This window comes from Vulpes lagopus, chromosome 10 (assembly GCF_018345385.1).
Source record: "Vulpes lagopus strain Blue_001 chromosome 10, ASM1834538v1, whole genome shotgun sequence".
Lineage (NCBI taxonomy): Eukaryota > Metazoa > Chordata > Mammalia > Carnivora > Canidae > Vulpes > Vulpes lagopus.
Genome location: NC_054833.1, coordinates 72,967,738 through 72,994,026, shown reverse-complemented (window position 1 = coordinate 72,994,026; position 26,289 = coordinate 72,967,738). Strand labels below are relative to the sequence as shown.

Genomic DNA, 26,289 nt, shown 5'->3' with positions numbered 1-26,289 from the left:
GCGCTCGCGCTGCCCGGCCCCGCCGCCCCGCCGCCCCGCCGCCCCGCCGCCCCCGCCGGCTGCACGGAGGTGGCCGCCGGGCTCCGCCGGGCTCCGCCGGGCTCCGCGGGGCCGCTCGGCCCGCTCCCCGGGGGCGCGCGCGCTCCGGCCTTGACCTTGGGAGGGCCCAACCTCGCCTCCCGCTCCGCCCCTCTGCCGCCTCCTGCTGAGGCCTCTGACATTTCTATTAACCTTTCCCGCGGCGGGAGATCAGGTTACAGCGCGGGGTGCAGTCGCCTTAACCCGGAAAGGTTAGACGGCCTGCGCCTCGCCCAGAACCCCTTGCATCCCGCGCGGTTGCCTGCTATTCTGGTCCGGGGCTGGCGCTTCCCGCGGGCAGGGAGCCCGGGGCGGTGGGGCCGGGGCGGCGGGCTCGCGGGCTGACGAGGAGGTCGCCAAGTCTCGCTCCCCACACCCCAGCTTGGGGTGGGACGGTTTGCCAGCCCTTGCACGGCCTGGTTTGCTGGGGCGCAGGCATTTGAAAAGGCCGGTGTTTGCACGGTGGTGCTTCTAGATCTGTTCCATCGAGGACTTGGAACTGAATTTTCATTACAACAGAAACTGCGCGGGGCGCCTGGGGGGCTTAGCGGTTGAGCGTCTGCCTTGGACTCCGGGCGTGATCCTGGGCTCCTGGATCACATCCAGGTCCCCATGGGGAGCCTGCTTCTCCCTCTGCCTGTATCTCTGCCTCTCTCTCTCTCTGTGTCACTCATAAATAAATAAATAAAATCTTAAAAAAGAGAAAAAAAACTGCATACCCAAGGGCACTCTTACGCAAGCCGTCGGGGCTGGCCAGGAAGTTAATGCAACACCTTGGCCCCTCCCCTCATCACCTTCCCCCCTCCCCCCAGCTAGGGACCATTAACTGACTTTATGGGCCCGCCGGTTCACTTGGTTCGGTGAAACTCTGAAATACATTTTTAAGTAAACCTGAGGTATGAGGAGGTGAATTTATAAAATAGATAAATTGGGGCTGATTATTCATTCGCTTTTATAAAACATTTTCTAGCAAGTTTTTCTTTCTGTATTTAAAATATTTGACTTATACCCAACTCTTCTGGAACTCATACCCTTTCATATTATATTTATTCATTTTTAAGAAAGATTTTATTTATTTATTCAGGAGAAACATACAGAGAGAGGCAGAGACATAGACAGAGGGAGAAGCAGGCTCCCCATGGGGAGCTGGATGTGGGACTTGGTCCCAGGACCCCTGATCACAACCTGAGCCAAAGGCAGATATGCTCAACCACTGAGCCGCCCAGATGCCCCTTTTTATTCATTTTAGTAGTACTTTAACATGTAAGTGTCATTTTGCCAAGCACTATGAAAAGCACTTAACGTGCAGTATCTCATTTATGCTGCAGCCCTAAGACGTTGATGCTATTATGGGCATCTTCAAGTTGCCAGTGAGAAAACTGAAGCCCAGGCTGGTTAAAGAGAAACTGCAGTGACCGTATCCAGAATGCTAATATAGACCTGCCAGTCCCAACTTCTGGGAATAAATATCTTGAGTCTATAAAGATCTATTTTCCCATAGTCTGTAAAATCTAAAATGGGCCGAACCTGCATGTGCCTCCCTGGGTCAAACATTTATAAGCATCAAGGAAAGAAGGTCCTCTGGATAGAATATGCTCCTGAGTTTTCAGACAACCACAAATTCCCTTGAAAGAAGAGCAAACAATAGCTGTATACCAGTAGATCCCTTCAATTCCTTATCACCTGTGTTGAATATAGATTTCATTCATTCATTCATTCATTCATTCAACAAAGATTGAACCTATACTATGTGCAGAGAAATGTGTGGAGTAAAGGGACAATTCAGACACAAGACTCATCTTTAAGAAAAAAAAAAAAAGATTCATGTTTAAGGACCTTGCTTACAGCATGGTGGGAATTTTAGGGCTCCAAATGGAAAGCTGCCCATTTGGGAGTAATGGGGAGTAGAAAGAAAAAAAATAGGCTAAGACTAAAAAAATATGTTCTTAAAACCTCATCCCCTTTTAGCTACTGCCTTACTGCTTTTCCCCTTTTGGCCAGTTGCTACCACTGATATTTCACTCATTCACTTACCACCTCACTGCAGTCTGGCTTCGGCTTCCACCACTATTCCACTAAATTGTTCTTGCCAAGGTTACTAGTGACTTTCTGGTTGCTAAATCCATTGAATACCTTTTTAGGCCTTATTTGGCCTTTTGTTGCTTTTGGCACTACTGATTTTTTGCATTTTTTAAAGTCCTCCTTCCCTTGCTTTGATCACTCTCCTGATTCTACTCACACTTTTTGAGAGTCCCTTCATGGACTGCTTGCCCTGGGCACATTCTAGCTGTTCCCTAGATTTCTGTCTTCAGCTTTCTGCTCTCTGGTTTTGTTCCCACTGTCTCTGTCTGTCTCTCCTCACCAGGGATGCTACTCCTCTCTTCTGGAACGATCCAATTCAGATAGCATCTTCAGAAAACTTTCTCCCAAAACCTCTCTCTGACACTTTCATTCCCCTTTGAAGTACTCTTTTCTCATAGATACCTCTAGAATAGTTTAATCAAATTCTAGTGAAATTATCTTTACGTGTGACACTGTCCCCTAGAGAGTAAACTTCCTTAAGACAGAATCTGGTTTATCTATATTTGTAGTACCTAGCTAGGACGGTGTGGCTTTCAGTGAGTCCTTGTTTAATTGCCCTGAATTGTGAAAGATGTGGAATACACATTAAGTTAAGCAAATTCCACCACTTAAAGCCAGTGTATAGTGGTGACCAGTACATTTATTCTCTTCAAACACTCATTACATCCTTACTTGGTATCAGATGTTTGTGCCATGGGGATACAAAATATTCTTGCCCTCAGCAAAAGCAGTGTAGAAGGGGAGGTAGACAAGAATAAACATAGAGCACAGTTGTTAGGTGTTACTGTGGAGGTGTGTGCCAGGCACTGAAGGGGGGAAGAGTATGGAGGGCTGTACAGGTGTATCCAGCTTTTTGAAAGTATATGTTACTCCATTTTTATGAAAGACCTACACTAAGTACCTGTTTTTGCAAACGACAAACCCAAAGAAATCTGAAAATGACTTGTGCTCTTATGAAAAAAGGCGAAAAGCGAAAGTAGAAGTCAGTTTGGTGTACAGGGAGCTTTTCCAGAAGCAGCAAGGACCCACCCCCCAGTAGGAAGAGTGGCCCGCCAATCACCTTCCCAGAACTACATTTGGCATCTCTAGGGCTTTGAACTGTGCTTCTGTGTGCTTCTGTGCTTTATCTTTACTTATTCTGTGCATCCAATAGCAAGATGTTTCCTAAGGTATCAGAAAACCCAAAAAGGTTTATTTCGGGGGTCTGAGAACACTAAAAGGGGTTGCTGAGTTGAGGCTTAATGATGAGTTGGAATTCCTAAGGTGGGTTTGTCAAGAATAAGAATTCTAGGCAGGAAAAAAGAAAAATATAGGAGTTGGAGGATCCCTGGGTGGCTCAGCGGTTTAGAGCTGCCTTCAGTCCAGGGCATGATCCTGGAGACCTGGGATTGAGTCCCATGTCGGACTGCCTGCATGGAGCCTGCTTCTCCCTCTGCCTGTGTCTCTGCATCTCTCTCTCTCTCTCTCATGAGTAAATAAAACCTTAAAAAAAAAAAAAAAAAGGAGTTGGAGACTGTTGGGCAGGTTAGTTGACTTCTGATCCTTTTTCCCTCTTGTTTATAAAGGTTAAAAATGATGAGACATACTGTGACAGTTTTTGTGAGAATTAAACGACATGTTTAAAAAGTACCTGCAGTCTCTTCTCACCTGGAAGCTGACTGGATGACACTTGTGGGGAAACCTCATGACCTGGGGCAGGACTTTGTGTTTTCAGTGTTCTGCCCATACGGGGAGACTACGCAGTAATCAGGCCCATCCTGATTCAAATATTAATACTTCTTCTCTGCCCTACATAGATTATAATCACTGTCCCCCACTTTCATCTACCCCTCATGGCCCCAACCAATATAGAGGGATTCCATATTACTCAGAAGCCAATTGGGTTCAAGTGCCAAAAACCTAGTTCAGATTAGCGCAGTGAGAGAGGAATTTATGGGTCTGTGTGACTGCGAAGTCTAACCGATACCAGTGCAGACAACTTAGTTCAAACCATTCCTGGTGTCTAAAAATTGCTCTTGGGCCCAGTGATCTACAAATGACCGGTATTAGGAATTGGGAAGAGTTTGAACTCACAAGTAAATGAATGTTTGGATATTTTGAAGGGTAGCTTATCATTATCTTCAGGAAAATAAAATAAATGCCTTCATGGGAACTTGTGAGTAAGCAAGTTTTCTTAAATCTTTTTTTTTTTTTAATTTTTATTTATTTATGATAGTCACACACAGAGAGAGAGAGAGGCAGAGACACAGGCAGAGGGAGAAGCAGGCTCCATGCACCGGGAGCCCGACGTGGGATTCGATCCCGGGTCTCCAGGATCGCGCCCTGGGCCAAAGGCAGGCGCCAAACCGCTGCGCCACCCAGGGATCCCCGCAAGTTTTCTTTTGTCAATTCACAGGGGTTCTTGTGTCCTGGATTCCTTTTTTAATCTATGGACCCCTTCTTGGAATTATTTTATTTATTTATTTTTAAGATTTTATTTATTTATTCATTGGAGACATACAGAGAGAGGCAGAGACATAGGCAGAGAGAAGCAGGCTCCATGCAGGGAACCTGATGTGGGACCTGATCCCGGCACTCTGGGACCACCCCTAGGCTGAAGGCAGATGCCCAACCACTGAGCCACCCAGGTGTCCCAGAATAATTTTATTTTAAAATAAAGAAAATATAGAGGATTTCAAAGGAAATTAAAAATTATGTTGGAAATGAAATTATCAAAATATTAATCAAATTTGTGATACAGCAAGATATATATGCTTCTTTATTGACACATTAACAAAATTTAGTGGAAGGTCTAATACTATCTTATTTTAGAGTAGTGATAAATGTGATATTTTGATATACCTGCAATCTTTTTTTAAAAGGATTTTATTTATTTGAGAGAGGGTGGGGAGGGGGAGAGAGAAAGAAAGAGAGAAGAGAGCAGAGCACTAGCATGAGTGGGGGGTGGGGCAGAGGGAGAGGAAGAAGCAGACTCCCCGCTGAGCAAGGAGTCCCACTCAGGGCTTGATTCCCAGGACCCTGGGGTCATCACCTGAGCTGAAGGCAGATGCTTAACCAATTGAGCCACCTAGGTGCCCCAGTATGTCTGCAATCCTAATATTTTGAGAATATTGCAATATGAAAATAGCTGTGATTTTTAAAAAAGATTTATTTATTTACTTTAGAAACAGAGCATGAGCAGGGGAGTGGGGACAGAGGGAGAGAGAAAATCTCAAGCCGACCCCCTGCTGAGCCTGACATGGGACTCAGTCCCATGACCCTGAGATCATGACCTGAGCCAAAATCAAGAGTTAGATGCTTAACAGACTGAGCCACCCAAGGTGCCCCTGAAAATATCTGTGATTTCTATTGATGATAAAGTCCCAGGTGGTCTGAGTAAAGGTAATAATAATTCTGTGGTTTATTGCCTAGATTCATAATTCAAGGAAATGCTAAATTTCATTTAGAGGTTAAAGATTTTGTTTTGCCATTCAGATTCACTCCATTGAATTCTACCCAGGGATCTCTTGGGGGTGGGGTGGGGTCAAAGGATCCTGAGTTAAGACCCCCTGCATTAAACAAATGATCCTCTTTTAGTGTCAGGTACTGCTTGCACCAGAATGGGCATCAAATACATGACACAGAGATTAAGGGTCTAGTTCTCAGACCAAACCAGTGGGGCTTTGAGAACTTAGCCTTAAGTAGAGGAACTCCACTGTCTCCCACTTGGGATGGACCACACTTTCCTGAACTTTCATGAGGCCAGTTGCAAACACAGGTGAAGGGACATGTTTCTAAATATAGTTCTGAGAAGGGAATGAAAGAATACTGGGCAGGAAGGGGAATGTTTTGGGACTCTGAGGTAATTGGTGTTAGGTAGAGGCACCTTGCTACCTTACTTAAAACCTGATATCCTTAGGGCAAGGATGATTTGACAGAGAACCATTTTTGGACCACTTTTTAATATGCTATAACTCCCATTATAAAAAAAAAATGTTCTTTTGGGGACACATGGTGGCTCAGTGGCTGAACGTCTGCCTTCGGCTCCCATTGTAATCCTGGGGTCCTGGGATCGAGTCCTGCATTGAGCTCCCCGGAGAGAGCCTGCTTCTCCCTCTGCCTATGTCTCTGCCTCTCTCTGTGTCTCTCATGAATAAATAGATACATATTTTCTTAAACTCCTTTTAATTAAGATGGGTTTATGAATGATTGTTCTCCCCCTATTTACGCTTTCTGAGTTTGAATTGGCATTAAATATCAGGATAAAGAAGATACTTTTCTATCCTGGAGTGTGCAATCTTTGGGGGAGATAAGACACAAGAAATACATACACGTGCAAAGAACAGAATTAAAGAGACAGGCAACCCGGGTGGCTCAGCGGTTTAGTGCCGCCTTCAGTCCAGGGTGTGATCCTGGAGACCCAGGAACGAGTCCCATGTGGGGCTCCCTGCATGGAGCCTGCTTCTCCCTCTGCCTGTATCTCTGTCTCTCTCTCTCTCTCTCTCTCTCTCTCTCTCTCTCTGTGTGTCTCTCATGAATAAATAAATAAAATCTTAAAAAAAAAAAAAGCGCCAAGTGCAGATAAGCGAGAGAACATTGTGGATTGGGGAAAGAAGTGGTGATATTTGAGTGGATAGTGTGAATAGAGAAGAGGCTGCTTGACTGGAAGGGGGTACATAGCAGAAAGACGTAAGATGGAGGAATGGACAGGACTGATTTTTTCCATCCAGGCCACACTTACCTGCAAGAAGTGCAAAAGAAGTGTAGACTTTGTACTGGAAGGCATGTGGCCAGCTAAAAATGGGTGGCTCTGCTATCTTAAGAAAGGAAGTTGCAGGTAGAAATTTCTGCCATGGGCCATCTCTTTGAGCATGCAGATAACCTACTCTTCTTCCCACCTATGAAACACATCACTCTTCCCCTGAGGCAGCTTCTCAGATTCCTTCCAATAAATGTATACAGCTATATAGTTATACAAGTAGAGCAGTCACCAGCCATAGTGTTCACACTCTACTGCTGGTGGGGAGTGCAGACTCCAGGCCATGACAACGGAGTAGGTCCACAGGGAGCCCTGGTTCTGCCTTCTGGGAGGGAGTCTCTTACTCTCTGTCTCCTGTGCTCACTTAGTCCTGGACACTGGGGAGTAGGTTCTGAGACTTTTTGGATCTACACAGCTTTTGCATCCTGCACTCTGCTGATGAAAGTTGGGGGATGTAGGAAGGCAGGAGAGGGGCAGGGGTTGCTTTTGCAGACCTAGTTTTTGGTTTGTTTCACTATATAATTACTTTGAAACCTTATTAGGCTTTTTCTAGTTTATTCTGATCAGTTCCATATACTGATAACCACAATGAAAATTCTCACTTAGATAGGGTTTTAAGGCTGAAAACTTTATTAATTTTTAAATATTTTATTTATTTATTTTGAGAGCACAAGAGTGAGCAGCGGGAGGGGTAGAGACTAAGGGAGAGAAAGAATCCCAAATAGACTCCACGCTGAGCATGGAGCCTGATGCAGGGCTCCATCTCATGACCCTGATATCATGACCTGAGCTGAAATCAAGAATTAGACACTTAACTGAGTCAGACACTTAACAGACTAAACCACCCAGGTGCCCCAACCCTGAAAACTTTAGCTTTTATTTTTGGCCTGTATGTTCTTACTCTGTCCCTCCTCTGATGTCTCTATCACTGATGGCTGCCTTGAGACAGGAAAAGCTAGGCTGAGTAAGAAGGCAGTATCCTTACTCAGATCTATGCTGGTGGGTCAGTTTTCATTGTCTAGCAAAGAGTCCTGGGAAAGCGTTGAGGCAAGAGCCCTTTCTTCTACACCTGCTGCTTCATGGAGAGCTGCCTTAGCTTGGGTAAATAAAGAGCAGTCATCTCAACTGGACAAGGCCACAAATTACTGGATTTGGGCAACACAGTTTGCAGGCCACAAAGAAAATTTCCTTAGCAGAGCTTTAACCTTTATTTTCGCCTATGGACTGGCAAGCCCTTGCCTGAGCTCCTCTCAATTGTAGCAAGAAGCATCCAACAACCGTTCCTATTCTGAATTCTCCCAACCATTTGCTTAACTTTGGTTGGCCAGTGGTCTGCCTTCCAAGGTAGCAGTGGTAATAATTTTGTCATGGTATAAAAGGTATGCTGATGATGCATATTTTAGATCCTGTTTTGGTACAGAAAATAAGATTTTTTTTTTAATTTTTTTTTATTTATTTATGATAGTCATACAGAGAGAAAGAGAGAGAGGCAGAGACACAGGCAGAGGGAGAAGCAGGCTCCATGCACTGGGAGCCCGATGTGGGACTCGATCCCGGGTCTCCAGGATCGCGCCCTGGGCCAAAGGCAGGCGCCAAACCGCTGCGCCACCCAGGGATCCCAGAAAATAAGATTTTTATCATTAGTTAACATATAGGTTTGGCTGTGAATACAAAGTCTCAAGTTACTTGAACAAAATAAAATTTTATAGTAATAGAACCCTTTCTGTGATAGCAGTCCTGAGCTAATCTGGTGGGTCTGTAGAATAAGGGGCTCTATATTTATATTTCTTTTCTTTTTTAAGATTTTATTTATTTACTCATGAGACACAGAGAGAGGCAGAGACACAGGCAGAGGAAGAAGCAGGCTCCCTGAGAGTAGCCCGATCCAGGACTCGATCCCAGGACCCCGGGATCACGACCTGAGCCAAAGGCAGATGCTCAACCACTGAGCCCCTCAGGTGCCCTTCTTTTCTTCTGTTGCTCAGCTTTCCCTAGTGAGTTGCCCTTATCCACCTGCTCCAAGATGGCTGCGTATACCACATGGTCATTCCAGGCAATAGAAAGGGGAGAGGGTGGAACAAAAACACACCTTTCTCAGAAACCACACATTATTTTTTTTAAGATTTTATTTATTCATTCATGAGAGACATACACAGAGAGAGGAGAGAGAGGCAGAGGGAGAAGCAGGCTCCATGCAGGAGCCCAACGTGGGACTTGATCCCACATCCCTGGGATCACAACCTGGACTGAAGGCGGCACTAAACTGCTGAGCCACCTGGGCTGCCCAGAAACCACATATTATTAATTTTACTCACGCCTTCTGCACCAAGATGTAGTCTAAGGCCTCCTCTCACAGCAAGGGTGGCTGGGAAATATCCATGTTATTCTGGGTGCAATGTGTCAGGCTAAACATTAGGGTGTCAAGGTAAAGGAAAATAATTGCTATTGGGGGACATTCAGCAGTCCTTACTACCCTAAACATGCTTTCCAAATCTGGTGAAAACCACGAAGTCATTTTCAAGAGATAGAATTACAGAAGACAGAAACTTAATTTTCTATAGGGAACTAGATTTTTGGAAGAGAACCTGACTATCATTTATTCCAACCACCATCTTAGAAAGGAACCAAGGTACAAACATTCCTGTTGTGGAGGGCTTTTTAAATAAACTACTTTACTGAGGTATGATTCACATGTCACACAATTCACCCATTTCAAGTATACAGTTCAGTATCTTCTAATGTGTTTACCGAGTTGTGCAGTCATCACCACAATCTAATTTTAGAATATTTCCACAACCTAAAATGAAGCCTCATGTATTAGCAGTCAATCCCTCATGTTTCCTTAAGCTTTTGGCCGTAAGCAAACACCTTAAAAACCTTAAGTCTCTATAAATTTGTGTGGGTGGATTTTGCATGGTCCAGTTTCGATTTTGAGGCAGAAGAAGTTACCTTTAGCAAGGGAAGCCCCAGGTGTGCGAGAAGCAAAGTCAGAGGGTTTATGTCAAGAGCAGTGGAATTAGCATCCCATACTTCTGTGTTGTGCTGTCCTGAGTACCAGAGATATGGAGTTGAAGATGTCCAACTCAAGGAGTCTTTCTCAAGGAGTCTTTGGTTAAATGGGGGAGGACCGACACACAAAAAAAGAAAATCACCACTAGGTTTTTCTCAGCAGACTCCCTGTCCAAAGCAGATCAGCTGTCAAAAAAAAAAAAAAAAAAAAAAAAAAGGAGGAGAAATTTCGCCAGAATAGCTTCTTCATTTTCATGAGTGTAAGCAATCAGATTTCTTTTCTTACAAACATATTTGAACTTATATATCCAAATTAGTATTGTACCCTGCCAAATCACCACTCTGGGAACTGTACACTTACTCCAGTGATGCGTCTAGTGCTCAAAGCATTTTGAAACTCCTCTATGGGAATTATTTTTCAGCCGGTCGGTTTATGGGTCACCTAGGAAAACCAGTCACATTATTTTATAGTCATGCCTCATTTTTCACCTAAAACGATGTAACAAGATTTGATCACCCACTTTATTCATTAGACATGGCTCCAACCAATTTTTGTCTCTTTCCAAAGTTCAAATCTACTCTCAGAGGATGAAATTTGTTATGACTGAAGATTTTCAAAGGAAGTGCCCACAGACTGTTAAGAGAGTTGCTGAGAAAGAGTTCCAGAAATGTTAGTACAAATGTGAGCATTGTTTGAATAAATATGTTGCTTCCCAAGATGATTGTTTTGAAGAAGATAGCATTAATTTAAATGAAAATACTCTAGCATAACTGTTTAAAATGAATTACCATATTTAAGTTTAAGCACACTGCGCCATCAAGAGGGTCTTAGAGGGCAGTTCCTGCTGAGGGAGATTCTGGCATTCTGCTTTCCTTCTGCAGATGCCCACAGTGGCCTGGGGATATGGTTCTCTTCCGTTCTTGTATATATTTAAACATGCTTTGGTTAGGCATTTATAAATTGTGCACTATGAGAAGGTTTGTTAAAACACGAGTAGACAAAATGGCCCTGAGCTAGGATGAGAGTCCTGCCCGCTCTAAGCCACAGAAGCCAGAAACCTAGATGTTAAAGTTGTGCCCACCTGACTCCCAAGAGATCATCCATGATGACAAAGAGGCCAGAAAATGGAGCTACGATGGCATAACTGGGTGCGGCTGGGGAAAGATCTTTTGCTTTAGCGATAAAACTATTATGTTACACTGTCTCAAGTGAAATGCATTCTGTGGAGCAGAATGAAGCAAAGTATGTTTAAAAATGAAGCAAAAGGGAAATAAGTATAGGAAATTCAAATGAAATTGAGAGTAAGGTTGGCACCTATTACAAAAGCCATACTGCCTCCCTGAGCTGGGCCCTCAATCAGCACCAAGTCCTAGGTTGTCAAACCCACGAGAAAAACATGATCATACAGTTCGCCATAGCTATTTGCCCTGTGTGTAGGTTTGGTATAAAAAAAGTACTAATAATATCTGCCTTGAAACATTCGTGTGACGATGAAGCAAAATTTGTGAGGCAATTATATACATAGTCTTTAGTAAACAGAAGATTTGGGTGATTCTAATGATTATTATGGTTTCTCCAAATGCCGAGGCCATTGAAGGGCCAAGGGGAGGTCTTCTGTGTCTGCTACCATATCTACCATATAGATGTCTTATTCTGTCTCTATTCATGCATTATCCCTTGAATTCCATCTGTGAGGCAGAGGTTTATGGTTGCTGTGACTCTCTGTCACAGGCTCATTGATTTGAGGCCTTTACCCTGTTGGAATTCTAAGGCAGCAGTGGGTAGTTGAAGATGGATATTTTAGGCGAATCTGTGACTGATTCCGTGGCCCAGGCTAATGTTTGCTGCTGATGGGAAGCTGCAAGAAATACATGCCAGCATTGCTGAAAACCTCCTGGACTAGATGGATTTATTCATTCACCAAGCATTGCTGAGCACTCTCTGTATGTACAGGCACTGTGTGAGACGGCTAGGGGTACAGAGGTGAGTAAGACAAAGTCTTTGTTCTCAGAATGCTCATGCTGGTAGAGGAGCATCCACAGGTAGTTAACAAAAATATGGTGCAAATGCTAGTGTGTTCATTTCCTCTGGCTGCTGACAGATGACTGTAAACCAGGTGGCTTAAAACAACAGAAATTTCTTTTTTCACAACTCTGGAGGCCAGAAATGTGAAATCAAGGTGTTGGCTGGTCTACGCTTCCTCTGAAGGTTCCAGGTTCCTCTGAAGGATCCTTCCTTCCTTCTTTCAGCTTTTTGTGGCGCTAAGTATTCCACATGTGTGGCTCCAGTCTCTGTCTCTGCTTCTGCCTTCATATGTATCTGTCTTCTCTTCTCTCTATTTTAAGGATACTTGTTATTGGATCGAGGGCCCATCCAGATAATCCGTGATGGTTTCAGCTCAAGATCCTTAATTAATCTTTGAAGACCCATTTATGAAACAAGATCACATTTGTGGGTTCTGGGTGGACATATCTTTGCAGGGAGTAGGTGGCAGTGGCTACACTTCAACCCGCTTCATCTGAGAGAAGTCCAAGGAATGCTGGAACATAGAGGAGAGCAACCAGCCCTACCTTGAGTGGGGAGGGAAGAACAGGATGCCTTCTCTGATGAGATGATTTTGGGGGGCAAGTACAAATCAATGAGGGAGACCTTGGCTGAGAGTGAAGTAAAGGTGGAGGCAGGAAGTAGTCACTGATTTAATGCATATGGTTTCAATGCATAATACCTTTGTTGTTCTATTTAAAAGTATACTGCTGGGAATAATTGTTGGGAAGATTCCAGAACTCCATAATCCAAGGTGCTTCTGTAGACTACTGACTTACTGCTAGATGGAAGGCAGGCCACATGGTAGCTACCCAAATCTTACCAAACAACTTAAGTGCATAGTGATGGGCTGGAATTGAAGATTTTGGTGCAAATCTCAGTTGTGCAATTTACTGTACAATTATCATGGAGCCTGCTTAACTGATGTAAAGCTCAGTTTCTCACTTGTAAAAAGGGATTAATTCTAATATCTGTCTTAATCAGAGTGTTTTATGAGAAATAACAGGCACACAAAGGTTTTGGGAACTCTAAGATGCAACCCAAATGTGCATTATTATGGTTGTTTTGAAATTCCACTGTTGCTTCAGGAAAGTCACCCCACCGAGCTGATGTATACCTCCTGCCAAAACAAATCTCCACATGTGATTTTATCTAGCATCTCTCAAAGTCCAAATCCCAGATGTGCTAAACAATAACCAGAGAGTAAAGATATCACGCCATTTTGAGGATCTTAGTGGGATATCAAAATGACCTCTTTTACATTAGAAATTTGTGACAGTAAAGTTTTGATATCAACTGACTTGAATTTGATTCTTGGATATGCCGTTTATTAGCAGTTTAATCTTGGGCAAACCTGCTTGAACTTTTTTTTTTATTCCACTTAAAAAGTAAAATAATTTGTTATAGAGGTGTGTTTAGGAAATGTGATACACATTGGAAGTTACCTAGCATAAATCCTCACACATAGTTGTGATAAGCATGTTGCTAGTGGGGATTTCGATGGGAAATATACACTTTATTTTTTAAAATTTTTTATTTAAATTCAATTTGCCAACATGTAACACCCAGTGCTCATCCCATCAAGTGCCCTCCTTAGTGCCTGTCATCCAGTCACCTTATCCCCCCACTCCTTCCATAACCCTTTGTTTCCCAGAGTTAGGAGTCTCTCATGGTTTCTCTTCTTCTCTAATTTTTCCCCACACAGTTTCCCTCTTTTCCCTCATAATCCCTTTCACTATTTCTTATATTCCACATATGAATATAGATACTTTAAACTTCTCTTTGCTGAGGGGTCCCCCAGCCAGCTCCCCCCTTCTCAGTTTTACTTCTCAGCTTTGTCAATGACCTATCAAGAATGTCCCCACCCCTTGGCCTAGAAATTTCAGAACAAATAGGTCTTTTCTACAGGGAGTAAGTATTTCGTGCCCAGGGCCTGGGAGATGGAGGGGGATGGGGGACCTGTTCTGTATAACTTTAGGCTTTCAGTGATATACCATCAGCCTGATATTTAGTTATCTCATCTCAAAAGAACACAGCAACTGGCCCAAATGACCCCAAATAAGCAAAACTGTCCCAGAGTAGCTTAAGTGCTAGTCACGATGTTTGGTGTTTGCACCCAGGTCTACCCATCAGTGTAGTGGTTCTACTAAATGGTTGGATCTGCTGAATCATATTTGAGGGGGTGCCATCTGTCCCTCAGATATTTGCCAAGCATTCTGTCATTGCTCAGTATTGTGCAGTGCATTTGGGGTCACACACAAGTGCAGTGAGACGGTCTCAGCACCCTGCAGAGCTCATTGTCCAGTGGGCATTATGACAGGGTGTGCCAAGTGCCTCCTGGAGGGTGCCGTTGGGAGCCCTAGAGAAGGGTGCTTGGAGGGGCAGTCAGGGGAAGCTTCCAAGGGAGACGTATTCAAGCCAGGTCTTAAAGGATGATGAAAAAGAAGCCAGGAAAAAGTGGAGACATTCTACATAGAGGGAGTAGGGGTGAAACAAGGAGGCCATTGTGGAAAGTAAGCCCAGAGGTTTAGACCTTAAAATAGAAGTCTTCATAATTCCTGTATTATAGGAAGGGAGGAGGACGGCAAGGTAGCCGGTGGTGAGTTATCACCACACAAGTCCTTAACCCCCGTTGCTTTCTTTTATATACAGGCCAGCCTAAGATGCAGTCTAAGAATTGTCTTAAGACTCTGGTAGGAAGGGAGAATCATGGGACTTAGACTAGCAAACCTAAAAAGCTATTTATAAGGAGGACTGGGCCACAGTATTTGTCCAGTAATGCATCAAAGCTCTGTTTGCTGACTGTCTTTGACCAGCAGAATATATGACCTATGATAGTCTGTGTATGACCCGATGTTTTCATCAGGGCAAGTCTTGTACTGTGGGTGGGTTGATCTAAATCCATATTGTAGAACCTGTGATGATGCACAGTCCACTCAGTTAAATCACACATTTACAGACACAAAAATTTACCAAAAAAAAAAAAAAAAAAAAATTAGACATGCATTGTAGCTATGCTGTTTCCTCTAGATCTCACCCTGATATTAGTGAAGGGTGCTGGGTGGGCCATGACCCTTTTTTCCTCTTGTTAGCTTTAAGTCTCTGTCTTCCCCCAACTGTTTCTCATCACTTTCCTGCCTCACACTGAAGTTTGCTTCTGGGAATGAGCGTCTGTCTGTCTGCTGCCTGTCGGCTCCTCTTGGAAGCAGCCTAAGTGTTGGGCCTCAACCATATGGACTAACCAGCTCTACTCCCTTCATTATTGCAGTTTCTAGCTCTGTTCCTAATTGTTATTGCACAAGTTTGTGTGCTCTAGAAATTAAATGCCAGTACTCAGGCAGAGTGTGCTCTGTTTTGGATGTCTTGTGGTTTGGGGAATCGTCTAATGTTGATAGTAAATTTATAGTTGAGGTTGGTCTCAGGGCAGGAGACCATGTACTGGGCCACTGCCTGGAAAAGCTCATCTATGCCCTCAGAAACTCCAGTCACAGAGCTCATAGAATGCTCTTACTTCAGCAGTGCAGGCATCAAATATTTAGCGACTGTCCACTCTTCTAATTCCAGGTACCAAAGTTCGAAAATGTCTTTCTCCTTCTTCACTGAGCCAGGACGGAGTGTTTGTATATTCCAAGCCATGGTGCATACTGCATTATTTAGTGCTAAGAACCAAACATTCTGGGGCAAAGAAGAGGGATACCTGTGGGAAGAAGTCTATGCAAGGGCCTCTTGCTCAGACCAGCCACCCTGCTGCAGAGTGATCAGCTGTCCTTGGAGCTGGGCTTGCCTTTAAAAAAATTATTTATTTTTATTAATTTTTAATATTAATTTCATAGGGCTGCTGTACCAAAATACAACAAACAGTGTGGCTTAAAACAGAAATTTACTTTCTCACAGTTCTGGGGCTTACAAGTCCAAAATCAAGGTGTCAGCAGGGCCATGCTCCCTCTGAAGGATCCAGGGAATCCTCCCCTGCCTCTTCCAGCTCCTAGTGGTGGCCATAGTCACCAGTGAGCAGAGCTCCAGTCTCTGCCTCTGGCCTCACTTGCTTTTCTTCCCTCTGTGTCTCCGTCCCCAAATTTCCCCTTCCTTACATTAGGTTTATGGCTTGCTCCAATCTAGTATGACCTCATTTTAATTTGATCACCTCTGCAGAGACCCTTTTCTCAAATATGGTCATATTCACAGGCATCTGGGGTTTGAAATTTAACTTTTTTTTTTTTTTGTGGAATTTTCAACCCACAGCCTGGGCTCTATCCACCAAATGCAGGTGGGCTGTGCTGGCCACCAAAGCTCATGTGCTTTGCCCTTGGGATCTGTTTTCATTTTCTAGTTCAAATATGCTTGGTCATCCAGAGGAATCAAACAGCTTAAGCATGAGCTTGGGCATTAAAACCAACGTTGAAACCTGCCTTCCCAGTGTATTACTTGCAAGATGTGGAGCAAGTCATTTCACTTCACTCAACCTCATTTCCTCTTCTGTAGAATGGGAACAGTGAGATTATCTGCATCACTAGGCTGTTATTAAGCCTATATGAGAACCTACATGTACGCTCTGCACTGTGCTATATGTTCTCATTTAATCTTTTCAGTAACGCTGAAGACACTGATATTTAGACCCCTGTTTCACAGTTGAGGAAATAGAAGGTAAGTGATTTACCCAAGATCACTAAGATACTAAAAATTATCCAGAGTTGGGATTCAAACCCAGATTTCCACTATGCTGCATTCGTCAAGGTAGACTTTTTTTTAAAGATTTTATTTTTTTATTTTATAGAGAGAATGGGGGAGAAAGAGCACATATAAGCAAGTGGAGGGGCAGAGAGGCAGAGGGAGAGGAGGAGGGAGAGAATCTCAAGGAGACTCTCCTGAGCACAGAGTCAATCTCATGACCCTGAGATCATGACCTGAGCCAAAGTCAAGAATTAGATGCCTGAGCCACCCAAGTGCCCCAAGATTAGACTTTTTTTTTTTTTTTTTAAGATTCTATGTATTTTTTTGACAGAAAGAAAAAAAACACAGGCAGGGCATGGGGCAGAGGGAGAGGGAAAAGCACACTCCCCCCTGAGCAAGGAGCCTGATGTGGGACTTGATCCCACGGATCATGACCTGAGCTGAAGGCAGATGCTTAACCCACTGAGCCACCCAGGTGTCTGCCAAGGTAGACATTTTGAATAAAGTTATCTAGAGCTGTAATCTGAGGGTTCCCAAACTTTTCATGTTGTGGTCCAACTTGTTATTTCTCTGAAGCCTTGTTTGCACTTAAGCCTTAAGGGTGGGAGAGGGTGCCTCGATGCAGCCAACTTGAACTGCTTGCTTTTCATCCCAGGAATTCCCATACATGGTTCAGAGTGGAGAAAACATGCACAGTTCTTTAGATTGCTGTTTTATTTTATTTATTTATTTTTAACTTTAAAAATATTTTATTTTTTCATGAGAGACACAGAGGAGAGAGAGGCAGAGACACAGGCAGAGGGAGAAGCAGGCTCCATGCAAGGAGTCCGACGTGGGACTCGATCCTGGGACTCCAGGATCACACCCCAGGCCAAAGGCAGGTGCTAAACCACTGAGCCACCCAGGGATCCCTAGATTGCTGTTTTATTTTTTTTTTTTATTTTTTTTTTTTAGATTGCTGTTTTAAAAGCTATTGTTGATTATTTGCTGTTCACATGGCCACATACTACAGTAAGAAGCAGCATAACATGATGGTTGTGTGTGGGCTCTGGAGCCAGATTGCCTGTGTTCAAAATCCATCTCCACAATATCGCAGTTATTTGGCCTTGGGCAGATTATAAATGTGTATCATCTGTATCCCCAGGTGTCCTTGTCCCTAAGATGGGGCTGGGAATGATATCATTGATCTTAAGTGTAAAGATCTAATGAGCTAATTCTTATAAAGCTCTTGGAACACTGCCCAACACACTGACCTACTGTGGTTATTTCCTGTATACAACAACCTCTAAAGCAGGTGTCGTCATCTCTATTTTACAAATAAGAAAACTGAGGCCAGAAAGGCCGTACACAGCCAGAGGTGGCAAAGGCAGGGTTCAGACCCAGGCCCACCTGATTCCAAAGCCCTTTGGTTAGAGCAGGGGTCGTAGATTCCCTACCACACCCCCCATACCTCTCACACACTGCCCGCTGCCTTTCCCTGGCCCATTATACATGTTCACCACCCAGACCCTCCATTGATTCACCTAGCATTGATTGATTCCTGCCTGGTCTAGCATGCTCTAGAGATCAGAGGCTGTGTTAGAAGGATGTGATCTGTCCTTTTCAACATGTCTTTCTGATTTTGGTAGTTTGGGAAATGTTTATTGAGTGCCCCTCTCTGGTTAAGGCATGGTGATAAGTACTTTACGTGACTTTTCTCATATACTTTCAGATTTTTTATTTATTTTACTTTTTATTTTTAAAGATTTTATTTTTATTTATTCATGAGAGACACAGAGATGGGGCAGAGAATAGGCAGAGGGAGAAGCAGACTCCCTGCAAGGAGCCCCATGCAGGACTCGATGCCAGGACCCTGGGATCACACCTGGAGCTGAAAGTAGACGCTCAACTACTGAGCCACCCAGGCGTCCCTCCTTTCAGATTTTTTAAAGGGAGCTTTACTATCTCTATTTCACAGAAACTTAGACTCACAAAGATTCCACAGAAAGACATCCCCTTTTTGTGGGCACCTTCATTCACTTCCTTACAGCTGGACATCCTAGTTTTTCCAGGCTGTGCAATTGAGAAAATCCTTAATAATGAGACAGAGAACCTCACCAAACCTTTCCCCTTATTAAAAGCCCAGAAATCCCACTGTGTTTTAATCATTTGATAAAGGGCCAACCACTGGCACAAAACTAGAGGGGGCATGATTCCCATTGTATTTGAAGTGTATGGGGCCCCCTAGAGTCGTGTGATGCCACTAAGCCCAGCTAGTGTGCGTCCTTGTGAAGTCGTGAGAAATCTTGCATGTTTTTCCATTTTCCACCACAAGAGGGAAGCATGCAACCACAAATGATTTGAAAACAGAGCAGGGATCCCTGGGTGGCGCAGCGGTTTGGCGCCTGTCTTTGGCCCAGGGCGCGATCCTGGAGACCCGGGATCGAGTCCCACATCGGGCTCCCGGTGCATGGAGCCTGCTTCTCCCTCCGCCTGTGTCTCTGCCTCTCTCTCTCTCTGTGACTATCATAAATAAATAAATAAAAATTAAAAAAAAAAAAAACAAAAAAACCAGAGCAATTCTTTAGATCTACTTCTTAAGCTAATTAGTTAATTAATTTTTACTTTTTTTTTTTTAAACTGAGGGGTTTCCATATGTAGTTTCTGGTAATATCCAGAATATAGGAAAATGTTAGCACTAATGAATATTCTTAAGGGAGTTAAATGAAAATTTTCTTGAGAATGCTCCAAAAAGGAAGTAAAAGACACATAAAAATTCTATATAAATTGCCATTTTTATAGGTCAAAATGGTTGAATATTGGCAATTTCTTTTTTTTTATTTTTTTTTAAAATTTTTTTAATTTTTTTTTTTTTTTTTTTTTAATGATAGTCACACACAGAGAGAGAGAAAGAGAGGCAGAGACACAGGCAGAGGGAGAAGCAGGCTCCATGCACCGGGAGCCCGACGTGGGATTCGATCCCAGGTCTCCAGGATCGTGCCCTGGGCCAAAGGCAGGTGCTAAACCACTGTGCCACCCAGAGATCCCGATACTGGCAATTTCTAATAAAACAGGAGCCCTCCTCCTAAGTGCAGTATGTAGGAGAAGGTCTCTCAAGCCTTGTGCATCTTCAAAGATTGTTTTTAGATTCAACCACATGAATTAAGAATGGCATTTGTGGAGATGGGGATTGCCTTCCTTACCTTCTCCCTCACCTCTGAGAATTCACAACTCTCTCTTGATGTTCCAGATTAGCACTTCTTACTTTTTTTTTTTTTTGTAATGATTTGTCAACTTATTGCTTTCTCTTTAGACCAAAAGTTTCTTGACAACTTGAGTCTGTCCTCTTCCCATGGTGCATGGTGTTTGGTGAAATGAATCCAGCAGTTTATGTAGTAACTGCTGGGTATGTGGGTGGATAAACAGATGGACAACAGACTGACCAATGCTAAAGGATGTATCTGCTCTGATGCAACCATTTTGTCTTTAATTTCAAAATATGCTCTAGGAGTCTTTTTTTTTTTTTTAGGATCATTTTTTTATTTATTCATGAGCAACAGAGAGAGAGAGGCAGAGGGAGAAGCAGGCTCCTTGCAGGGATCCCAACGTGGGAGTCAATCCTGGGTCTCCAGGATCACACTCTGGGCTGCAGGCAGCACTAAACCCCTGCACCACCAGGGCTGCCCTGCTCCAGGAGTCTTTGAGCCTGAGATTCTGTGCAACTCTGAGCCATCCAGCCCTTGGGATTCTTCAGACTTTGTACTTTCTTTATCATTTAATATAATTTCTCCTTTTCTTTGAAGGACATTTCCTAACTCTGTTAAAACACATATACTCATAGATAGGTATGAAACACAGCTACGTCGTTTCAGATTGATTCAAGGCAGTAATAAAGGCTAACACTTATGTAGGACTCACAAGGTGCTAAAACCAGCTATCCTATTCTTTATCTTTATTAACTCATCGTGTCTTTATACAACAAACCATGCAGTATGTACTGTTTTCTTTCTTTCTTTAACTCTTTAAAGGATGCATTGTTTAAATTGAAGTACGATTGACATGTAATATATTACTTTGAGGTGTACAGCATAATGATCTGCTTATTTGTATGTATTGCAAAATGATCACAGTAAGTCTAAGTAGGTGTTATTTTCAGGTCCCATTTTAAAGATGAGAAAGTAGGAGTACCAAGAAGTTAGATATTTTGCCCAAGATGACCCAACTAGTAAATGTTACTCTGCCTTTCACCTTGCTGTTGACTGGGGTTGCTCAAAGGGAGAAAGAGGACGACTTTCCTCTCTCCCTCTTCTTGCCTGGGTGAGACAGCAGATGGCTCAGAGCTGGCAAATGGGAGCCACACACCACTGAGCTCTGCTCAATGCTGGGAAGGGCTGCAAGTGGTGGCAAGTAATAGGAAGCTGGTCAGACTACGGTGAGTTGCCAGGAGGATTGCTCTAGAAGAAGTGTCTCCCAAAAGCCGATGGTAGAAAAAAAAAAAACAAAAAAAAAACAAACAAAAAAAAAGCCGATGGTAGAGTAGAAGCAGAGCCTCCCAGGAGCCTGAGATTGGAGGAAGCTTGGCAGCCACTCCCTGTCTACCCGCTGAGTTTATCTCAGCTTTGTTTTCCTCTCTCTCTCTGCAGACTCGGTTGTCAGTGTAAGTTGGTGGGTTTCTGTGTGTGTGTGTGTGTGTGTGTGTGTGTGCATGTGATCTTAGTTATAAAGTCATTTACTCAAATTCCTATGAACATTGCACATTTGTAAATCAAATAGGCTTATATACTTCTAAAATTCTTTGTCTTACAAGCAAATCTTGAAAATATTCAAGTTGTTCTCATATAATCTAATAATAATAACAGCAGATACTTTTTTTAGGGCATCCTATACCAGCTCTGGTTTTAGAACTTTCTGTGTATTACCTCATTCAACCGTAGCTGCACACAGCGAGTGAGCTAGGGGGTCTGTTATTCTTCCCATTTTTACAGATGAGGCCATGGACACACAAAGAGGCTAAATGACTTTTCTGAGGTCACACAGCTAGTGACCAGCAGAGCTGGGTTTCCAGCCCTATTCCCTGCAACACTACAGCAAATTATCTGCATCTGATGATTGAAACTTCAAACTGTGGATATGGTACAAAATTTTCTTGCATGTTCCAATGTTTATAATTTTGATAAAATTCTCTTACCTCCTTAAAATTGTAAGTCAAAATAGGTTACTTAACTACACATTATAAATTGGAAATGCAAGACTAATCTGTTAGATAAACTAATACCCCAGATTCTCCTAACATATTTAAAATAATACCCCAGATTCTCCTAACATATTTAAAATACCAAATATACTTAGATTTTCTCCCAAACTTACAGCAAAAATATTAATGCTACAAGTCTGATTTATTTTATTATTTGTATACTATGAGTTTGATTTATTTCATGTGCATACTTAATTCTAAATCTTTCTGTGTCTAAATATGCCCTCTTCAAGGAGCATCTGGGTGGCATATTTGGTTGAATTTCCAGCTCTTGGTTTTAGCTCAGGTCGTGATCACATGGTCATGATCTCACAGTTGTGAGCTCAAGCCCTGCATCAGCTCCACACTCCACTCAGAGCCTACCTAAGACTCTTTTTTCCCTCTCCCCCTGCCTAACTCCCCATGCATGAGCATATGTGCATGCACTTGCTCTCCCTCTCTCAAATCAATCAATCTTTAAAAAAATGCCCTCTTCAAAAACCAGTCTCTCACCCCAAATAATTAGGGGTGACCTTTCCAATTGAATTGGGGTGACATTGTCAGCTGACTGAAGTGCGTGTTGACCAGAGATCGGGATATGAAACCACCCCTGTCCAGAACACAATGCCAGTAGGGAGTCTCAAGCAGCTTTTGTTCACAGACCACATTCCCTAATTCTCATGTCTAATGAATCCGCAATCCCTACCCTCTTGAGGAGATTCATCTAACCTATTTTATGCTTGATCCTATTCTGAATTGTTTTCCAATTCTTTCCGTACATTGGGTCTACAAATCTTAGAGACATCTAGATGATTCATAGTTGCATCCTGCATGTAGCATTCAGGTATTCTTACATATTATGTGACTGTCAGTCATAATTTATGGATATTCTCATGATATGACTGTCCCTGGCCCACAGCTCCTGAGTTTACCTATCTTCTCAGTTCAAAGACTAACTGAATCAAATCTGTATACTTTTGAGTCCTAATTCTAGATACCTGGGAGGGAAAATATGATTGATCTAGTTTTGGTCAGGCATCTACTTCTGGTGATCATGGCCTGGCATCAGGGTCCTATAGTAGAATATGGCTAGGAGCCTACTCTTGTGTGGTGAGTAAGGGATAGTTCTCAGAGAAGAGAGGGGATAAATGGAAGGAAGATACTATGTGTAGAAGGAGTCAGAGGAAAGAGGCTGTTTGGGTGGTGTCTTCATGATGGAGGGAAAAATTCCAACAGGGCTCAGAGTAGCCCAAGGACTCAGAGTTGAAGTCTTGTGCAGGAAGCCGGCAGAGGAGCAGCTCTGGGCAAGACCCCATTGATCAGGATTGTCAGAGCTGCCTCAGCTGAGGAAGGAATCTGTTTTTGCATCCTTGTTAATCTTTTTCTAGTCTCTCCTTCTCAAAGCTATTTGATGTACCACTGGCAGCCAATTCATTTTCCAAAAACATACCAGTTTAGATTCCTTTTGCTTAAAAATTTCCATAGATTTCAGTACCTACAAAAGAAACTTTAGTGTGGTTCATGAGATTTTGTAATCTTGCCCCAACTGTTTCTCCTGTCTCACCCCATTACTGTAACCTCTCAAGAGCCATAGGTCTGTTCATGTACCTCTGGGACAGGGCCGAGGCCACCACATGAGGGTGGCTTCTCTGACATAAACTTAAGAACAAAGGTCCATGCTCTTCTTTCTCTTCTCCACCTCCTGAATATGAAAAAAAAATTCCTTATTTTATATCATTTTCTAGTTCACAAAGGCTTTCACAGACATTTGGTGAGGTCTTCATCACAAAAATTTTGTGAGGCAGATATTATCCCATTGTAGAGATAGGGAAATTGAGGATTGGAAAGGTGAGGGGGCTAACAGTTACTGACATTCTACTAGATGCCAGACGCAGCACTAAGTGTTTTCACATATGGCACCTGATTCAATTCGTGGAACAACCTTGAGAGCTGTCCCCATCTTACAGGCTTAGTTCAGTTAAGTAACTTGCTCAAGATTAAATTTCTTATGCAGTTGAAAGTCAGAGATTTGTATCTGGCTTCTAAACATGTGGTCTTTGCATTATCTTGCAATGCCTAGCCTGGGCTAACATTTACTCTATGCTTCCATACTGTTGGTGGGAGAAGTGAATGTTTCCCATCCATTGGGTCACACACCTGAACCACTCAAGCAGGCACCCACACTGTCACAAGGGCAGGGCTTCAGGCTGGGGGTCTAATGATCTCTGCTGCTTTTGGCACAATTAATAGCTTTCATTCTAGTGCTTACCCCAGAGACAGGGTTAGCGGTCCCTTTCCCCACGCCTAGTACTGTGGCATCAGCTAAAGAACGTAGTTAGCTACCCAATAAGTATTTACTGATGGAAAGAAAGCCAAAATGAATAAAGGATGGGCAAGCTTGCAGTTTCCATTGTGTTCTACTAGGGAGGTATCCGCAGCTCACAACAGGAGTTGGAAGTCTTTGTGAGGCCGGGAGCAAAGGGGTTCATAACTCTGCCATCGTGAAATTGATTGTACCCAAGACCAGTATGAAAGTTCCTTGTCTGAAGGGAGTAATCCTTAAATCCCCCATATGGTTTAAATGTAATTTGTGTCATTGTGAAGGAGTACTGGCAACGCAGGTGAATTCATTAGGCCAAATTGGGTTCGCTATGCTCGACAGTAACGTTTCCGAAGATGAAGTTCAACCTTTGCTGGAGAAGCTAAAACAGATGAGTTTCTTAATCGCTGCCCTACTTAGTCTGAACACCGTAGGAAGCTTCATGTTCTTACTGCCCCTTCTTTTTTACCACACTTCACAGCTCATCTAACATTGCTGCTTCTGGTCATATTTTTATATGGGGTTGAGTTCTACAGTGTCCATAAGATGATGGCTGAAGCCCATTTTTAGAATAGAAGCTTTTCTAGGGCAAGGGTTACTTACATCTTTTTGCTTTCGTTTTGCATATTGACAGACACGGTGCCAGACATATGTAGTTTCCGGCCGCGTTACTCTCTGTTCTGGGGTACAGAACTCTTTCCTGTGGAGGCTTGGAATCACTGTGCCCTTAAATTGCTGGGTATTTACTGACATGTGCCAGAGCCATGAGAGAGGGAATCTTCCCCAGTCCATGCCTCGCTGAAGAGGCTCATGCACAGGAAGGTAAGAAGGCCCACAATCCTGCCTAGATGTTTCCTGCAAGAAGGATGCAGTGGTTCAGCCACTGCTGAACTTAGTGATCTGATTCCACAGGGTAGACACGTGATCTCTCTTGATGCTCAGTGACTGCTATCTGTTTCCTTCTGTGTTAAACAGTTTTTAAAATATGAAGATGATCTACATGGGAGGTATATTTAAAAATCTTGAAATTAAGAGGCAAATAATAATCAACCTCAAGATCGCATATCAGGTACCTAGAAGGTTCAGATTGGAAAAGCACCAGTATTACTAAATTTGCAATATTTCCTTCAAAACTACTTTGGAAAACTGTTGTTTTTTAACTTTTAAGAATCAGAATAGTTACATTTGGAATACTTTCTGTATCAGTTTTTAGATGCATTAGAAACTGTTACTCGGTCCAGGTTTAATTCTGGAAAAGTGCAGCTTTTTATAAACTTAGAGTGTAAAAAAATATTTTTAGAAACAAGTTATGGTTCACACAAAAACACACTGGTAAGCAGAGGTGTTCTAGCTTGTGATGTGGCTACAGGCTTCAAGATAATAAAGCAAGTATTTCCTATCCTTTGAAGCCAGCTCTGTTGGATCTCATGCTGTGAACAAACCTACTTTTATGCTTATATTTTTTTTGTACTGAACATCTATTTTGAATTTGCATGATTATACCTTGATTCTTCATAACTTCTCATTCTATGAAATTGATTTGCATTAACTATAAACAGTAAATAAAATCAATGCGTGGGCAAAAAACTAACAAAATGTTAACTCTCTTAGTTCCAGCTTCAGGAGGAGCTTCACTGAGAGAGTGGCAGACCAGCAGCAGAGAACATGCTGTAATGTGTGGGCAGAGAAGCTTCAGCTGGGGATGTTGGAGCACCCTTATGACCAACTGCCCCTCAGTCTACCCTGGGATTTCAAGAACTTGTTAAGAAAACTACCAATTATGTGGTTGGCTGCTCTGTTATTCCCAGTGAAAAGATTATTGGGTTGATATTTCATAAATCTTGATTATTAAATATGTCAAGACACATATGCTGGCCTAATTTGCAAACCTATCTAGAACCAGATAAAACTTGGCACCAAACTTTAAAAAAAAAAAAAAAGAATTAAAAAAACTGTTTATTGTAAATCACAAAACAGTGGGTATGTAAACTGCTGTTAAAACAGCAAGCTTCTCTGCTTATGTCTCTGCCTTGCTCTGTGTGTCTCTCATAAATAAATGAATACAATCTTTAAAAAAATAAATAAAAACTGCAAGCTTAGTTCATAAATTAGTTTCTAAAGAATTTTATTTTTAA

At 42.7% G+C, this 26,289-nt stretch overlaps 1 protein-coding gene and 1 long non-coding RNA gene across 2 annotated transcripts in view; both read left to right on the top strand.

Moving 5' to 3' along the window:
- Positions 1-26,289, top strand: part of PGM1 (phosphoglucomutase 1) — a 64,149-nt gene that overhangs the window by 577 nt on the left and 37,283 nt on the right. The window lies entirely within an intron of this gene.
- Positions 71-26,262, top strand: LOC121499649. The gene is made up of 3 exons (XR_005990199.1): positions 71-290; positions 24,789-24,976; positions 25,766-26,262. It is a non-coding gene; the product is annotated as an uncharacterized LOC121499649 (long non-coding RNA).